The sequence below is a fragment of the Tasmannia lanceolata genome, unplaced genomic scaffold (genome assembly GCF_043159265.1).
Source record: "Tasmannia lanceolata isolate RefF3 unplaced genomic scaffold, GAP_Taslan_0.1 ptg000007l, whole genome shotgun sequence".
NCBI lineage: Eukaryota > Viridiplantae > Streptophyta > Magnoliopsida > Canellales > Winteraceae > Tasmannia > Tasmannia lanceolata.
In genome coordinates, this window is record NW_027518684.1 from 24,029,007 (window position 1) to 24,049,189 (window position 20,183).

The 20,183-nt window shown below is 38.5% G+C and overlaps 1 pseudogene; it reads left to right on the forward strand.

The window, feature by feature from the left end:
* Positions 1-14,897: 14,897 nt before the first annotated feature.
* Positions 14,898-16,455, forward strand: LOC143880682 (aconitate hydratase, cytoplasmic pseudogene; annotated as a pseudogene).
* Positions 16,456-20,183: the final 3,728 nt, after the last annotated feature.

The following is a 20,183-nucleotide window of genomic DNA, read 5'->3' on the forward strand; positions in this document are numbered from 1 at the left end:
GAGGGGAATTTCCGTTTTCGTTGAAATTGTACGGTAATTTAAGGGTGTTCTTGTAAATTCATTGCTTGAATGGGGGTATTTTTATAGGTGGTTCCTTTTTAAAAGAGATTGGTGGCAGACATATTTTCCCGAGGGTATTCACGTGGTAACCACAGCAATCAGCATATCATTGACAAAATTGGAGATTTGGTACGGAGTGCTGGTATCAAAACGAATGAGGCAGGATATTATAAACAACTTTAAGTAGACAATAGTGGTTTTAAATTTCGGTTTCGGCTAAAATTCCTGAGTTATCGGAAATTTGGTTTGAAATTTTTTAACGGAATAAAAAAGTATTATTTTGTTATAAATTTCGACGGAATTCTCTAAATTATCGAAATTTCGAAGTAAATTTCGGGAGTTTCGGTTTCGGTACCATTTCGTTTCGTTCCTCACTGAAATCCAAAATTTCGGTCCGCAAATTTCCAATTTATGTCGAAATTTAAAACCATGACTTTAACTACTCATATTAGGAGAATTGGATGATGCTTCTATGTCTATTTAACAATGGTTTTAAATTTCGGGCTGAAATTTTGGATTTCGGTTGAAACCGAAACCGAAATCTCACAAAATCACAAATTCCTGCCGAAATTTCATAAATTTCCGTCAAAATTTTGGAAACAAAGGTTTAACAAATTTCGGTCAAAGTTTCGGTAATTTTGGCTGAAATTTAGGTAATTTCGGCTGAAATTTCGGGTATAATATTTCGGATATAATAAAATATTACTTATTTTCTATTACCAAATTTCGGCCAAAATTGGACCCCCGAAACCGAAATTTAAAACGATTTACAGAATGGGTGGCAGTCTGGCAGACACATCTTACCGTGGGTCATCACGTGGTAACCACAGCCATCAAAATTATTGTAAAATGGCAACGAAGGGAAATTGGGACGGTGTGCCGGTATCAAAACGAGGGAGCGGGACTTCATGATAAATGAGAAAGTATCTTATTAGGAGGATTACTTGACCATTCCATGCTTAAAAAGTGCTTCTCACCAGACAATGAGAAATTAACAAAGACTTTTCGAGGGCTTTGGCCTTACAGTACTTGTTTTTTCTAAACAAGTAAAAAAGGTGAAATTACTAAAACCACCCTTGACTGTAATTTCCCAACTTAAATTTTATGAATTTTTTTTTAATTACTAAAATTATCTATTATTGACTTTTAACACTTGCTAAACATAGATAGAACCATTATGTTATTAGATCAACATCAAAGATACCCAAAAAAAATCAAGGAAGGTAGATAATTAAATAAAGATTGCATGCCAACTAACTATATTTGTAGATTTTTCATTCAATATCACTTCCCTTTTATAGGTGTTCCCTAATTTTGCTACTTAGTAAAGAGTAAATTAGGTATAGGAAATATAAGAGTTTATTTAAGGTAAATGAATAAATATTTGTGATTTTATTAATTAATCACAACTTGAGGGATTCTTACAAAAAAATTTCAATTTCGAAGGTTTTTGGTAATTTTCGTAAAATATAAAATAATTTTGAAAAGCACTTTTCATGGGTAATAACCATGGTTTTAAGACCGAAATCCGAAATTAGACCGACACCGAAACCACAAAAAACCGAAATGGGAAATTTCGGTTTTTCTGAAATTTGACACAAAAAATCTGTTTTTTTAATATTAATTTAATATTTCACCGAAATTTCAACAGAAATTTAATAATGAATAAAATATTATTTTTTTGTACCAGATTTCGACCGAAATTTCGAAATTTCAAGGTCCGAAACCGATACCGAAACCGAAATTTTAAACCTTGCTAATAACCATCATTGAAATCATTTTCACTTGGAAAAACTCTATATATAGTGGGAGAGTCTCGATATCTTTCTATACTTCCAACCTTTAAAATCCAAGAATGGATAATGATAGACTGAAGGGTATCCTTGCAAAAACCAATTACAACCCATTGGTCCATCTCAAGAAAGTGCACAGTGAAAAAAAAAAAGATATGGCATTGACAACTATTAAATTAAAGCAACAATAAAATCCACTTTGTGTACAAAGACCCATAGGAGTGCCCATGTTACTGGTTTTTGCAAGCGCACCCTTTAGTCTACCATTCATCTGTTTTATTATACATTGATAGGATTTGAAAAAAATGGTTAAGCTCTACTGTAGCTTTGAAATGCCAAACCCAAACATTTAGGCTAGTCTTCTAAAAGTCGGCTGTCGTTGGATTAAATATGCATAGAGAGAAGATTACTAGTCTCAAGCGGCAAAATGCCAGCTTGAAACTACTTAGGTTTCTATTTGTTTTGTCATGGAGCCAAGGTGGCATTTTTGGAATGATATTCACCTAATTAAACTCTTTTTAATTCTATTTTTTTTTTTGCCTTGGCACCAGCATGGCTTTTTTTGGAATGGTCTTCATCTAATTAAATTCTTTTTAATTCTATTTTGTGTAGAGGAATCTTCTTCACTTCTCCTTTCTCTCTTTTTCTTTTTCTTTTCTTTCATCTTCTTCTCTTCTACGACGTAAGTGCCGCCCTTGATATTTGACCCAACGACAGCATCTGAAAAAGTCAGCTGTCCTAAATCAAATATCCAGGGTAGTGCCCCTATTATGTAAATGAACACCTAAACGCCATATAAAAACTCACATAATATATATAACATTTTTTTACCCATGCTAATGTAGGCGAAAGCCTCCAAGAACATGTAGTTTGTCATTGACTACCAAGCATAGAACAAGTGCCTTGATGCCTAAAAAGTAGGTTACAACTACGATGACGAAAATTTTACTTGAAGACGAAGGCACTTATTCCACTCTTTGTAGTCAATGATCAAGGTGGCAAACGTGCCTTTCCGGGCCGGCACGGCACGGCACGACACGACCAAATGAGGCCCGGAAAGGCCCGCGGGCCGGGCACGGCACGGAAAGGTTCACCGGCTGTGCCGTGCCGGGCCGAAATCCTCAAGGCTAGGCACGACACGGCCCGCAGCTTGCCGTACCGTACCGTGCCGTGCCGGCCCATATTTTATTTTTATTTTGAATTAAAAATTTTCTCGGAACTCCGTGGTTATAGAAAATTTATTTTTGAAACAGAACATTTCTCGGAACTCTGTGGGATACCAACGGAGTTCCGAGAAATTCTGTGAATTCCCACGGAGTTCCGAGAACACTTCTGTTTTCAAATTTTTTTTTTTTTGTCCATATCTTGTGAACAATTTTCTTGGTCCCCTTTTGTCAATTCTATTTACAATTACTTTACAATAGTAATTTAGAAACAAAGATCGATTGTGCCCAGAATATTTATCCAGGAACCCGGGCAGCACCTTTAAATTTTATTAATATCAAATATTATAACAAGAAAAGAGGAGCTGAGGAGGACATAGAACCTTGCCTCTAACCCTTTAAAGGAAAGAAAAGAGAAAAAATAAATACAACTTTTAAATTAAAAGTCTTCAACAATCTTCAGATGATGAGCTTGAGCCTTCCAGTCCTTGTATCCTAGAATCTGCATCAAGCCAGTTCTTCAAGCACACACATACTTCCAATGTTTTTTATGACATTTTGGTTCTTTTGTCTTCTAAAACCCTGTTACCTGCACTAAAAGCGGACTCCGATGCTACTGTAGACACCGGGGGGGTTAGTATATCACGTGCCATGATGGATAGTACTGGATATGTTTTCTCATTTGCTTTCCACCACGGCAAAATGTCAAAAGTTTCCCATTCTTCGGGATTGATATAATGTTCATTTTCCAAATACAATGATAACTCATTGCAAGTGTAGACACCCCATTTTGATCGAACCCTAATAGAGTCGTTAGGGTAGAAACCCTATCAAACTAGTATTTTAATGTCCCCAATTTGTTACTAGAATAGTTTAGGGTCTCATTTAGGCCCCCGTAAAATTTCATCCGAATCTGTCGCGGCTTGCCTAGCCAACGAGCGAAGTTTGTAGTATAGTGTGGTGTAGGAATAAGGGTGGTGATTTAGCCAGAAATAGGAGTGCCTTTGAGCCTGGAAAATCAGTTCAAATTTGCTGTGGTGGGCTGTCCAAGAGGATATGCAGGCGTGCAGATTAATGTCTAGCGTAATTAGGGGGTGTATTATCCTGAACCAGGGCAATTTCATAAATAGTGAAGATGCTTTTCTTCCCCTCCAAGTCACCATTAGGCCCTAAGCTAGGTTAGTGAAATGCTTAGGACTAGGATTAGTTAGGAGGCATCTTGGGAAGCTTCCTAGGTGGTTAGGCTTCTTTTGATCTCAACCCTTGAACGAAAAGGTAATTTGGAGGGTTGGGATAAAAAAAGAGAAGATATTTTTACAAAGATTTTTTCCCCCCTGCTATTACTTGTTCCCCCCCTTTTAGTATAAAAATTATTGGAAATTCACTAGGGTTGGTTGTCCATGGAGAGAGAGGGGTGGTCAAATACTTTTTTAATTTGCTTGGGTTTATCTTACCCGGGGCATCCCCCCTGCCAGTATAAAAATATGCAATATGCACTAGAGGGGGCTGTCCAAGTAATGAGTGGGGGGTGCGAATTTTTGTTTTCTCCTTTTTAAATACCCAAATCGATTAGGGTTTGAGAAGAGAGAAGGGAGCCTCATTTCGTGGAGGAGAGAAACAGAGGAGAGGAGAGAGAGAGAGAGAGAGAGAGAGAGAGAGGAAGAGAAAAGGGAGCCTCATTTTCGTGGAGGAGAGAGAGAGAGAGAGAGAGAGAGAGAGAGAGGGGAGAGAAACAGAGAGAGAGAGAAGGGAGCCTCATTTTCGTGGAGGAGAGAAACAGAGAGAGAGAGAGAGAGAGAGAGAGAGAGAGAGGGAGAGATACAGGGAGAGAAAAAGAGAGTATGAGAAAACCCCAAATCAAACCCTAGCCTCACCTCCATCTTCTTCGATCAACCACCGGCGGATTTTCCGACGGGTTTGCCGGAATCCTAGCAAGGGACCTCCATTTGCTGACCTCTGCTACCACCCCATCCCCATTTTCCCTTCTATATCCTCCCCTAAACCCTATTTTTCATTAAAATCTCAATCCACTTCTTCTTCTTCCTCAAATCCGACCCCCATCTTCTCCGACCAACCTCTTCCATTGCAGCCACCAGCCATCTCTCCATCCCGAATCCCCAACTCCACGTCTTCTTCTTCTTCTCCCCCACACCCACATCTCCCCGTCAAACTCTCTCTCCTAACAACCACCTCCATTGATTCCGGCAACTTTGCCAGAATCCGACCATTCTTCTTCCACCACCGGCCACCTCCATCAAACCCATCTCATTTTCTAACCCAAAATCCCCATAAACCCCCTTCCATTTCTCTTCAAACCCATCTCAAAACCCATTCTCTTTTCTAATAACTAAACCCATTCTCCTCCAACAAGACCACCCTGCACCCCTAGCTCCGGCCGCCATCGTTAAATCCGACCCAAAGCCTTTCAAACTCTTGAAACCCGTTGCCGACACCTCTCACCTCCCTAGCAGCCACTATCATCTACCTCCTCTATTTTTACCCTAATTCCACCACCAATCCAACCAACTCCATTAAATCCGGCCCAGTTTTGCACCCTATTTGTCTAAGTCACTCCATTTTCGCCCACCGTCACTTTCCAAAAACCCATTCCCAACAAATCCGACCCCCCATCTTCTTCTTTTTCTTCTTCTAATTTCTACTTCCACGATTTTTCCAGCCAAAAACCCATTTTCATCATTTCCTTCTCCGGCCATAACCTCCTGAAATACTCAAGAGGGGGGGTGAATTGAATTTAACTCAATATTAGGCCTTTTGAAAATTACCTATGAACCCTAATTGGAATTTTTCTTCACTTAATTAAATATTTGGTTAGTGCAAATATAATTGAAAGAACAAAGTGAAATGCCAAGACAAACAATAATGGAAATGCAAGAGTGAGAAATGACACACCGATATATAGTGGTTCGGCCAACGGCCTACTCCACTCTACTCAAGGTCGCACTTGAGGGATTCCACTATTGGAGACCTCCACGATGCCCGTCTCCGAGGCGGTTACAATTCCAAGGGATATTAAACAAGGATGCCCTTACACCTTTACAAAGACTCTCCTTCTCCGCCGAGTTCTAAGCGGTTGCTCTCTAGGGAATTACAAACGGAATGCCCTAGCCACCTATACAAGATATGAAGATTGAATAGCTTGGCTTCTTCTTGAAAGCTTGATGCTCTTTGTAGATCCTTGATTGCTCTTCAATGATGGTTGCAAGTGAAAGCTCTAGAATCCCAACTCAAATAGATTTGCAAGTTGCAAGGCAAGTTTTGGGAAAAACAAAATCTCAAGCAATAATAGGTTGCAAGTTTTCTTTGATGCTCAAAGATGTTTTTCAATGATCAAGAGAGTGAGAAAAACTTCTCTACATATTGTATTTATAGCCTCTCCAAAGAATATGACCGTTTGGGGGTGGAAATATCAAAATACAAGAATTAATTCAAATCCCAACGGCTATATTCTGAGCTGTCGCAGGGTTCTCGGAGTTCCGAGAATCATTCTCGGAGTTCCGAGAATTCTCGGAGTTCCGAGAAATATTCTCGGAGTTCCGAGACAACGGCCAGAAGAAATAAAATTTCTACTGGACCATTTCTCGGAGTTCCGAGAAATTTTCTCGGAGTTCCGAGAAAATGTCCAGACGCTACTGGACCTTTTCTCGGAGTTCCGAGGGAACTCTCGGAGTTCCGAGCTCGGAGCTCCGAGAAAAAATCTCGGAGTTCCGAGAAGCCTAAAAATCCGCAGTTTTTGATTTTTATTGCTTGTTTGATTTTTAGCTTTTGGAACTCAACTCCTATGGTTATTTTGGAATGTTTATGAGGGTCCCAACATGTTGGTCCACCACATAACCATTCACTAATCCATTTTAAGTTGTTAAGTGTTCTTTGAAAAACAAATTGAAAACACTTTGAAAACGTTTTGCCTTGACTTGAAAATCTAAAGAGAAAGGATGTACAATGATACCTATGCAATCTTCGATCCCTCTTTAGCTTTGGTCTTCAAATGATCTTCCATCTTGTGTATGCTTGCTTGAGAGATGAGGTGAGCTTCACTTAGCTCCTTTGACTCTTGTATGGGATATCTCCAAGCATAACCATGTTGTGTGTTGGTTTCTTCAATGATCAATCCTATCTCAAACACAACACTTCAAAGCAAATTGATTAGTATTCAAAAAACACAATCAATTATGTTTAGAATCATCAAAACAAGATAGGAGAGTAGACCCTTGGGCTTACAATCTCCCCCTTTTTGATGATGACAAACAAAATTGATTATGAGGTGTGTGTGGAGTGACATAGTAGGCAAGTGAATACTGGAACTCCCCCTCAATATATGCACACATATAAATGATACAAGTTATAAGCAAGTGGTGCATATAGTCAATTGAATAGATAATCAATTTCAAACTTCTCCCCCTTTTGTCATCGACAGAAAGGGTGTAAAAAAAAATTTAGGAGTGGATAACTCCCCCTAAATCAATGCTTATGGTATAAAAATATATAACCAAGTAATGCACATATACCTGTTCATGATCGAGATGTTGACATATGTCAAGATGTTAGGTATTTTAATTAAAGTGAAGATACCTCTCCAACTTAGAAAACTAAGAAGGCTAAGAATATCAATTGAGTGATTTTTAAGATTAGTATTTTACATCTCATTCATGCAGATACTACCAAACAAAGATGATATATATATAAACACTATATAGATAAGCTGGTGAAAGGCACAAAGTATTTATTTGGTAATTTCTTTGATTTGATCCGCACTCCATATGTTTAAGGCACTTCGGATATAGCAAATTCTATCATCACTAAGGGGTTTTGTAAAGATATCCGCTAATTGTTCTTCAGTGTTGATATATTTTAAGCAAATATCCCCTTTTTGTGAGTGATCTCTAATGAAGTGGTGCCTGATCTCAGTATGTTTTGTTCTTGAGTGTTGTATGGGGTTCTTTGTTAAGCTTATAGCACTAGTGTTGTCACATTGGATGAGAATATTGTCCATTTTAATTGCATAGTCCATCAATGTGCTTTTCATCCATAGGACTTGAGCACAGCAAGCTCCAGCTGCCACATATTCTGCTTCTGTTGTGGACAGAGCTACTGAATTTTGCTTCTTGCTAAACCATGAAACAAGTGATTTACCCAAGAATTGGCAAGTCCCACTAGTGCTTTTCCTATCTACTCTACATCCAGCAAAGTCTGCATCTGAATATCCGATGAGAGTGAAGGAAGATGATCTTTCATACCACAGTCCTAGACTTTGGGTTCCTCTTAAGTACTTGAAGATCTTCTTAACTGCTGATAGGTGAGATTCTTTAGGATCCGATTGAAATCGAGCACAGAGACAGACAGTAAACATAATGTCTGGTCTGCTGGCTGTCAAATAGAGCAAACTACCTATCATACCCCTATACAATTTCTGATCCACAGATTTGCCAAATTCATCTTTTTCTAGCTTAGCAGAAGTACTCATGGAAATTTTTGATGTCTTACTGCTATCCATGCCATACTTCTTTAATAACTCCTTTGTATATTTTTCTTGATTTAAAAATATTCAATTTTTGTATTGTTTAATTTGGAGTCCTAAGAAGTAGGTTAACTCTCCCATCATGCTCATTTCAAATTCATTTTTCATTAAGGTTGCAAATTCATCACACAATTTTTGATTAGTTGAGCCACAGATGGTATCATCCACATAAATTTGGACAAGGAGGATATCATGATTTTCTCTTTTGATAAACAAGGTTTTATCCACCTTTCCCATCTCGAATCTCTTTTCAACTAAGAAAGTGCAAAGCCTCTCATACCAAGCTCTAGGAGCTTGCTTTAATCCATATAAAGCTTTATCAAGCCTGAAGACATGATTTGGATGTTTGAAGTCTTCAAAACCTGGAGGTTGCTCAACATACACTTCCTCTTGGATATAGCCATTTAGGAAGGCACTTTTGACATCCATTTGATATAGTTTAAATCCTTTATGAGATGCGTATGCCAAAAGTATCCTAATAGCCTCCATACGGGCAACAGGAGCAAATGTCTCATCATAATCTATCCCTTCCTCCTGATTGTACCCTTGGGCTACAAGCCTAGCTTTATTCCTAGTGATAATTCCATTTTCATCCAATTTATTTCTATACACCCATCTCGTGCCAATGACTGGATGATCACTAGGTCTAGGTACTAGCCTCCACACTTTGTTCCTTTCGAATTGACTTAGCTCTTCTTGCATGGCCATCAACCAATATTCATCCTTTTCAGCTTCCTTGATGGATTTTGGTTCTAATTCGGATAGGAACGCCAAATTGTTACTCACACTACGATAGTATGATCTAGTTCTTACTGGCAATGTGGCATCACCTAAAATTTGGGATTCAGGATGATCTACCAATGTTCTCCTATCCCTAGGCAATGAGTCATCATTTTCATTTTCTACTTCCTCAATAGGTAATGTATGACTTGTTGATGCATGAGGAGGAGCTCTCAATTTTGGAAAAAGATGTTCAATGGGTTCATCCTCATCATGTGGCATTTCTTGAGGTGTTGGCTCTCTTTCATCAAATGTCACATGCATGGATTCTTCTACTACTAGGGTTCTCCTATTAAATACTCTATATGCCTTGCTGTGAGAAGAATACCCTAAGAATATTCCATCATCCGATTTCCTATCAAATTTGTGTAGATTATCTTTGATGTTTAAAATAAAGCATTTACATCCAAACACTCTAAAATAGCTTATATTTGGTTTCAAGTTTTTCCAAAGCTCATAAGGTGTTTTCTTAGAAATTGGCCTTAGATATACCCTGTTTATGATATAGCAAGCGGTGCTAACCGCTTCCGCCCAAAAATATCTAGGGAGATCATTTTCATGCAACATAGTTCTAGCCATTTCTTGGAGAGTTCGATTCTTTCTTTCTACTACTCCATTTTGTTGAGGTGTTCTAGGTGCGGAAAAATTATGTTTTATGCCATGTTCATTACAATAAGTGTCAAAATGTACATTTTCAAATTCCGTTCCATGATCACTTCTAATGTGGGAGATGGCAATACCTTTTTCATTTTGAATTTGATTGCACAATGTAAGAAAGTTTTCATAAGTTTCATCTTTATGTCCTAGAAATATGACCCATGTGAATCGTGAGTAGTCATCCACAACTACAAACACGTACCTCTTTCCACCTAGGCTACTAGTCTTCATTGGTCCAAAAAGATCCATATGAAGTAGCTCCAAGGGGTAGGAAGTTGAAATCATATTTTTAGGTGCAAATGAGCTTTTCAATTGTTTTCCTAATTGACAAGTTCTACAAATGTGATCTTTGATGTATTTGAACTTAGGCAATCCTCTAACACTTTCTTTTGAGGAGAGGGTTGAAATGAGATCCATTCCGGCATGACCCAACCTCCTATGCCATAGCCAAGAATCCTCACTAATGGCATTTAGACAAGTCACATTTTGGAGTCTAAGATTATCTAGTCCAATTGTATAAATGTTATTGTCTCTAGACCCTATGAATTTTACTTCTCCATTTATCTTATTTTTAACAATGCATTTATCGGGATTGAAGACAACTTCAAAACCATTATCACATAATTGACTAATGCTAATAAGATTATGGGACAAGCCATCAACAAATAGTACATCATGTATGGGAGAGGTAGAGTTACCTATGGTGCCTTCACCTTTGACTTTTCCTTTCTTATCATCTCCAAAGGTAACGTCTCCACCATCCTTGAGCGATAGGGATGCGAATTGAGTAAGGTCTCCGGTCATATGTCTAGAGCATCCACTATCAAGGTACCATGTGTTCTTCTTGTTATGGCTTTTAAGGCATACCTACATATGAATAGGCAAGTGAGATCCCTTAGGTACCCAAATCTTCCTAATTTTGCTATGTTCATTTGTTTTCACATTAGAGTTCAACTTAATCTTATCTTGTTTAGCATGTAAGCAAGCAACTTTGTAATGACCTTCTAGACCACAATAAAAGCAAATTTTGGTACCGCTAGAAGAAACCTTTTCAAGTTTAGTTTTATAGTTGGATATTGTGGTGTTCCATTTATGTCCAAGTCCACTTTTGTCACTTGACATTCTTTGAAGATTTACAAGCCTATCCAATTTTAATGAACTATTTTCAAATTTTTCAAAAAGTTTCTTTAGTTCATCATACTCAAAAGATAATCTATCATTTTCATGCTTTAGATTGTTGTTTTCATTTGAGAGTTCTTGTCGGTTTTTATTTAAGATTTTGATAGAAGCATTTAACTCATGAATCTCTACTTTGTATTTTTCATTCTTATCATCTAAAAATTCATGATCCTTTTTTAACCAACCAAATTCTTTTGTCATGTTAGCAAGAGAATTTTCAAGTGATGCAATTTTATCAAATTGAATTTCAAGTTCATCATTTGCATTTTGTAGGGAATCAAGAACTTCTTTTAAAACAATAACATCATTTAAAGTGTTTACCTCATTGTTGTCGTTTGTTGAGGCCATGAAGCATACGTTCCTTGCTATCAAGCAATCTTCGCCATCATTTTGTTCGCCTTCGCTATCAATTTCCTCATCCCATGTGGCGGTCATTCCTTTCTTGCCTTCTCTTCTCTTGAAGCAGTTGTTTGAAGTGGGTTCATTGTTGAGTGGACAATCCGGGCGAATGTGTCCAAGCTTCTTGCAACCGTAGCATCGGGGTTGAGAAGACACATCACCAAGTTCTTCTTTCTTCTTGAATGGGGGATTTGTCCTTCTATTTCTCATGCCTCCCATGTTCCTTTGCAAGAATTTGATCCTTCTTGTTAGGAGGGCAACTTCATCTTCCATGTCTTCCTTTGCATCTTCATTTTCACCTACATTACAAGCAAAAGCAATTCATTTTCCTTTTTCGATTTTAGTTTCGATTTCGGGTGCTTTTGTTTTGAAAATCATTTCATGGGTGATCAAGGACCCTATTAGTTCATCTAGGTTCAATGTGTTCATGTCCTTGGCTTCGGTGATTGCGGAGGTTTTGGATTCCCAAGACAAAGGTAGAGACCTAAGGATTTTAGTCACTAAATCTCTATTGGAAAATTGTTTTCCAAGACCCCTTAATCCATTTACAAGATTGGTGAATCTAGTGTACATGTCGGCAATTGTTTCATCGGGTGTCATTTGAAAGAGTTCGTATTGCCGAAAAAGATGGTTCATTTTAGATTCTTTTACTTGATTGGTTCCCTCATGGGTGACTTCTAAAGTGTCCCAAATTTCCTTAGCCGAATTCAAATTTGATACTCTATTGAATTCTCCGGGAGATAGAGCACAAATAAGAGAATTCATGGCTTTGGCATTATAATTCGAAGCTTGTTGTTCGGCTTCGGTCCAATCATTTAAATTTGTTGTGGGTAAGATGTATTCATTATTAATTGCTCTCCACATTTGATAGTCTTGGGTTAAAAAGATTTTCATTTTGGTTTTCCAAAAACCATAGTTTGTTCCATCAAAATAGGGTGGCCTAGTGTTTGAATAACCTTCATGGTGTTGAGGGTAGTTTGCCATTTTAGAATCTTTACTCTAGACCGGTTAGGGTTTTCTAAAAATTAGAGACGAGGCTTTGATACCAATTGAAATACTCAAGAGGGGGGGTGAATTGAATTTAACTCAATATTAGGCCTTTTGAAAATTACCTATGAACCCTAATTGGAATTTTTCTTCACTTAATTAAATATTTGGTTAGTGCAAATATAATTGAAAGAACAAAGTGAAATGCCAAGCCAAACAATAATGGAAATGCAAGAGTGAGAAATGACACACCGATATATAGTGGTTCGGCCAACGGCCTACTCCACTCTACTCAAGGTCGCACTTGAGGGATTCCACTATTGGAGACCTCCACGATGCCCGGCTCCGAGGCGGTTACAATTCCAAGGGATATTAAACAAGGATGCCCTTACACCTTTACAAAGACTCTCCTTCTCCGCCGAGTTCTAAGCGGTTGCTCTCTAGGGAATTACAAACGGAATGCCCTAGCCACCTATACAAGATATGAAGATTGAATAGCTTGGCTTCTTCTTGAAAGCTTGATGCTCTTTGTAGATCCTTGATTGCTCTTCAATGATGGTTGCAAGTGAAAGCTCTAGAATCCCAACTCAAATAGATTTGCAAGTTGCAAGGCAAGTTTTGGGAAAAACAAAATCTCAAGCAATAATAGGTTGCAAGTTTTCTTTGATGCTCAAAGATGTTTTTCAATGATCAAGAGAGTGAGAAAAACTTCTCTACATATTGTATTTATAGCCTCTCCAAAGAATATGACCGTTTGGGGGTGGAAATATCAAAATACAAGAATTAATTCAAATCCCAACGGCTAAATTCTGAGCTGTCGCAGGGTTCTCGGAGTTCCGAGAATCATTCTCGGAGTTCCGAGAATTCTCGGAGTTCCGAGAAATATTCTCGGAGTTCCGAGACAACGGCCAGAAGAAATAAAATTTCTACTGGACCATTTCTCGGAGTTCCGAGAAATTTTCTCGGAGTTCCGAGAAAATGTCCAGACGCTACTGGACCTTTTCTCGGAGTTCCGAGGGAACTCTCGGAGTTCCGAGGGAACTCTCGGAGTTCCGAGCTCGGAGCTCCGAGAAAAAATCTCGGAGTTCCGAGAAGCCTAAAAATCCGCAGTTTTTGATTTTTATTGCTTGTTTGATTTTTAGCTTTTGGAACTCAACTCCTATGGTTATTTTGGAATGTTTATGAGGGTCCCAACATGTTGGTCCACCACATAACCATTTACTAATCCATTTTAAGTTGTTAAGTGTTCTTTGAAAAACAAATTGAAAACACTTTGAAAACGTTTTGCCTTGACTTGAAAATCTAAAGAGAAAGGATGTACAATGATACCTATGCAATCTTCGATCCCTCTTTAGCTTTGGTCTTCAAATGATCTTCCATCTTGTGTATGCTTGCTTGAGAGATGAGGTGAGCTTCACTTAGCTCCTTTGACTCTTGTATGGGATATCTCCAAGCATGACCATGTTGTGTGTTGGTTTCTTCAATGATCAATCCTATCTCAAACACAACACTTCAAAGTAAATTGATTAGTATTCAAAAAACACAATCAATTATGTTTAGAATCATCAAAACAAGATAGGAGAGTAGACCCTTGGGCTTACACCTCCACTAATACAGGCTATTCTCCTGTTCTTGCTGCCACCTCACCAGCCATCCGTCTCGACTACCATCTCCTCAAACCACCATCAAAACCCACATCAACCCCCCACCCTTAGCTCGTAATTTTGACGATCGGCAACAAAGTAGTGGAAATCATTTCAGGTAATTTTTCTCTTTCATAATCTGTAATTTCTTAGTTTTGATTCCTGAAAACTTTGTCTCTTTACTATTTCCTTATCAGAATTTCCTTCACTGCTATTTCTTGATTTTATTGTTGTTGCGTAACTTTAGTCGCGGTTTCGATTTTGTTGTTTCGTGACTATAAATCAATTAAGTGATAATCTGTGTTTACAAATTGATTTCAGTTCAGGGATTTATGTCTGCAAATGGATCTAATAATACACTGTGTTCGCAAATTCATTTTAGCTTTATATTCTCCAATCGCAAGTTGGTCCGTGAACATTCTATTCTTCCAAGGTCAATTTTACATGTCAATGCCTGGAGAGTTTTTACCAAGTATATCTTCTTACTCTGTGTACTTTGTGAGTAGCTTGGGTCGTTTCTTATTATTTTTCCAACAGATTTGAAGGTTAGGATGGTTCCCATTTAGTTGAAACATGTTATTTGAGTGGAATCATTTTGTTATCTCACCGATTGTTCTACATGTCATTTTCAAATTAGTAACAAGGATGGCTAGGAGGTGTGACTTATGAATGTTTGAAAGAGGACATGGAATTTTGAACAATGGGTGGTGTCACTTCGGTTTTATCTAGAAAATTCGATGTAGCAAGATCTGTAAATGCAATGCAGGCAAATTTGGAACTTGAATTTCAAAGAAATAGGGAAAGATTTGGTTTCTGCAAAGGGAGATCTATAACTTTCCAAAACCTGCTTGTTGTTCCTCGAGGCTTTGGTATCATGCACCAGGTTAATCTGGAATATCTTGGCCGGTTTGTGTTCAATAGTGATGGCATTCTTTACCCTGATAGTGTGGTTGGAACCGGTTCCCACACCACTATGATTGATGGATTGGGAGTAGCTAGCTGGGGACTCCGAGGAATTGAAGTAGAGGCAGCAATGCTTGGCCAGGCCATGAGCATGGTGTCACCTGGTGTTGTTGGCCTCAAGTTGTCTGGCGAATTACGGAATGGTGTCACAACAACTGACTTGGTTTTAACTGTGACTGAAATTTTGAGGAAGCATGGGGTCGTTGGTAAGTTTGTTGAGTTTTACGGAAGAAGCGATGAAACTATAAGAATGATAACAAAATTGGATTTGAGGGATTTCAGTACCCAAAGAGGTGCAGGGCAAAGTTACAAACTTTTCATTCCATAAATAGACTGCAGAGCGCTGACGCATGGTACTGTTGTGATAGTCGCCATCATCAGTTGCACAAATACCTCAAATCCCAGTGTCATGCTTGGGGTCACTCTTGTTGCAAAGAAAGCGTATGGACCTGGTCTGGTGGTTAAGCCATGGGTTAAAACAGGTCTTGCCCCAGGTTTTGGAGTTGTTTCCAAATATTTGCTCAAGAGTGGTCTGCAAAATATTTGGACCAGCAAAGTTTCCATATTGTTGGATATGGCTGCGCTGCATGTATTGGGAATTCTGGTGGTCTTGGTAAGTCACTTGTTTCTGCAATTATAGAAAATGATGTTGCTGCAGCTGTGCTTTCTGGAAACCGAAGCTTTGAGGGTCGGGTGCATCTCTTAACTCGAGCCAAATATCTTGCTTCGCCTCCATTAGTTGTTGCATATGCCCTTGCTGGGGCGTTTGACTTTGACTTTGAGAAGGAGCCGATTGGAGCGGAAAAAGATGGCAAGAGTATCCCTTTCAGGTATATCTGGCCATCCATGGAAGAAATCACAGAGGTTGTCTAATCTGGCGTGTTACCTGATATGTTCAGGAGCACTTATGAGGTGGTCACCAAGGGCAATCCAAAGTGGAACCAACTATCTGCCCCAGTCGCCGGTCTTTACTCGTGGGACCCCAAATCGACCTACTTTCGCGAGGCCCCATATTTTAAGAGCATATGACCATGTCTCCACCTAGTCCTCGCGGAGTAGAGGGTGCCTATTGCTCACTCAATTTTGGTGGCAGTATTGCAGCTGACCATATTTCGCCGGTCGGTAGCATCCCCGAAGGCACCCCTGCTGTGAAGTACCTCCTTGATCTAGGGGTGGGCAGGGAAGACTTCAATTCGTATGGCAGCCGTCAGGGCGATGGAGGTGTCAGCCCGGGCCCATCTTTAGGGGACTTGCTCAGTCCAAGTAGCATTCCCCTTCCTCTTTTAGTAGACTAACCTAGTCTTTTAGACACCTTTTAGATAATAGGAGCCTTCTCATTGCAAGGGCAATGAAAGAGCCATCTAGAGCCCGCTCTTTAGAGAGATAACCTATGTCTCAGTAGAAAATTTAAACCTTTAGGAGACTATCTCGGTCTCATTGGAGGATTCCACCCATAGGAGACAAACTTGTCTCATTTATAGAGTCCACCCTTCTAGGAGGAGACAGGCTTGTCTCATTTATAGAGTTCACCCTTCTAGGAGGCTTGCCTTGCCTCATTTGTGGAACACCCCCATTGAGCAGAAGACTAGCTTAGTCTTTTTAGTTGCCCTGACCCTTCTTATCATTACAAGGGCGATGATAGGGATACTTGGAGCCCACCTACGTGTCTAGGACGCATGCTCTGCCTCATTGATAGAGCCCCGATTTGGAGACAAGCCTTGTCTCATTTGGAGTATTATTAGAGAGTCTTTGACTCATTTGTCCTTTTAGCTTTTTTATTAGAGAGTTTTTTACTCATTTGTTTTAAGAGGTGTTATTAGAGAGTCTTTGACTTATCTATCTTCGTGATGACATTATTAGAGAGTCTTTGACTAATTCGTCCCTTTGGTAGTGTTAGATCATCCCCTTTGCCTTTGGCACTAGCTTACCTGGTTTAGGGGTTTCCCCTGTTAGCCCTAGGGTTCATCCCTAGAGTTTTGCTTTGTGTATTCCCTTAGGTCTTCAACCAAAAGGGTGAAAACATTCTAAAAATCCAAAAGCACTTGAAACATTCGAAATATTTTAAAATCCATAAACATTTGAAATCTTAAAATCGCAAGAACATTGAAACCCTTTAAAAATCCAAAAAAACAATCAAATATTTTAAAATTCAAAAACATCGAAAATGTAAAAGTCAAAAACATTTGAAATGCATTAAAAACCTCGAGTCATTTGCGGTGTTAGGTTTTAGTTTGGAGAGTTCGATTTCGAACTACGTTGGCTTGATCCTCTTCCACGAGGTACGTAGTGCAGCTTGGGATCTGTATCCCAAGTCCAGCCAAACTTTTTGTAAATAGCGTTTTAAACTTTTTTTTTTGAATAAACAACACATTGATTTTGAAAAGCTCTTCCTTTAGAGTTAGGAGTTTCTCCTAGATAGAGAGTTTCTTTTAGAGTTAGGGGGTTTGTCCTTGATTTGTTGTGTCCTTGTTTTAGAGTTAGGGGTTTGTCCTAGAGTTATAGGAACGCCTCCGTCCAGTCAGTTGGCGATTCACATCGCCGACTGATGACTAGAATAGGATGCGCTAGTCCACCCTTTGTTTTTCTTAGAAAACATAGCCTAGTTACACATAGGTTGTAGGAACCGCCTGCATTAGCTTAGGGCTAAACCTGCATTTAGTTAGGGCATATAGGGTGTCCTAAAATCTACAATTTACTGGAATTTAAATAATCGCTCAAGAAGCTTTAATAACTAGTCCGGTCTTTTAGATAGAGTCTAGGATAGAGGTCTAGGTGTCTTAGGCATCATAGCTTAGAATAGGCTCGAAGAACTACGTTGCTCTGATTCTCGTGGAGGCGGGGATACGTAGGCTTCCTTGGATGAACATCAGACCATCCAAAGACTCGGGCTAAATAGTTTAGAGTCTTAGGATTTGTTGTGTTGTTATGTTGCGTATTTTTGTTGTGTTATCTTATTTTCATGCGCATACCTTATACCTTTAGCTGTAGCATGCATGTGTTTGTCCACCAGAACTTAGACACCCATTAGGCATGTCGCACGTAACCTAGCAATGCTTAGGTGACACGCTTCTTTAATTTATGTTGTGTATGCTTATTATTTCATCCTCGAGTCATGCATGATTAGTTAGACGTCCACTCGGGGATATTTGTTCCCATTTCACATGATTTCGTCCGAAACTCTTCGAGGGTAATGAAAAATGGCATAAGTGACCAAGTGCTTCCACTCGGACGAATTGGGGGTGCTCTTCGGACCTTCTCCATTCGTAATCAGGCACGGACCTTTTGTATCTCTGGTTATCCGTTGCAGACAGAGCATTTATTTTGGTTCCATGGCTTATCCATGGATGGCGACTCTGAGTTATTTTTAGGTATATCTTAGTCTCGAGCCTTAGCTCCTGATCAGGATGTATCTCATTCGTTTTGTATCGCCACTCATGCTATGCTGTGAGAGTGGCACATATTTCGAGAGTTCCTTGGTAGAGCTCTCCTTCACATGTGGAGATCTTTGAGGATTGCAGGGGATCTCGCGTCCCTCGTCGCACTCGTCCTTCTCAGATCGGGGTCCACAGCAAAATGGTTCACCAACACTACTAGGTTTTGCTCTTTTTAGGCTTATTAAAGTAAAAATTAGATTATTTTTAGGCCCCGAGTAGAAGAACTGGATCTTCTTTGTCCATGTTCCACCTCATATATATGATACATAGACCTTAATAATAATTTAATTTCATTTATATTATTCCCTGAATCTTCAGGATCATTTCCGAGGTTATTATTGCACTCTTCTAGCAAGACTTCTAAACCTTGTGACTTAAACCTAGGGTCCATTACTGTACTGAAGGAATATAAAAGTGGAATTTCATTAAAATATTTTTTAAATTTAGCCTCCATGACTTCAATTATTTGTTCATGTTTTTCAATTCTATTTTTTTTAAAAGTAAGCGTGATGTTATATAAGTTACTCATAATTATGTTTGAGGTTAGTTTGTAAACAGCAGAAAAAGCATTAGTTGCAGTATAAAAAATTTCAAGAAAACTCATGAAACCCTCACAGGTGTTCCAATCTGGGAGACCTACATTGTAACGGAGAGGTTGAGGTATATTTTCATTACCAAATGAATGAATTAAATTTTTATATGGGAGGCAACGTTTCAACATTAAATAAGTTGAATTCCACCTATGTCTAACATCTAATTTGAATTTAGAAAATTCTTTTCCATAGGTGTTGCATAATTTTGCAAATTCTTGTCTTCTAAATATTGAAGAATTGATAAATGTAATATAAGTTTTAATATTTTCTATTTGTGGGTCATTAAGAGCTAAACCATCTTGCACAGCCAAATTTAAAATATGACATGCACATCTAATATGAAAAAGTTTTCCACTTAAAATAGGTTTCAATTCAGTTTTTAATAACTCTACTGCGGAAATATTATTACTAGCATTATCAAGAGTTATAGAACAATTTTTTTTTATAATATTATATTCATGAGCAGTATTTAAAATTTGTGTTGATATAACATTTCTAGTATGTGGTTAATCAATAAGACTAAAGCTAATAATTCTTTTTTCTAAAAGCCAATTAGAGTTGATACAGTGTGCGGTTACACAACCCTTTTTGGTACTCCAAATATCGGAAGTAAGTGCAATTTTCCCATTAAATCCTTCAAAATATGAAATCAATTGTTGTTTACGTTCATTAAAAATTTTACAACTGTCTGATTTTATAGTGTTTCTAGGTACCCTTTTAAAAGCAGGATTTAAAGCTTGTTTAGCATATTTTTCAAAACGTTTATCTTCTCCAAAAACAAATGGTTGCTCGGAGTGTATAACGTATGTGGCTATTTCTCTTCTATTATTATCATGAGAGTAGGAAAATGTTCCTATTGAACTAGACGTGCGACTTAGTTGGGTTTGCTTAGGGTCTAACGGGCCATGCTTTTTACCACAAGCGTCGGCATGCCTTTTTAAGTGGCCCGTTCCACCCGAAATATTACAACTAAGATCCCTTTCACAATGTTTACAA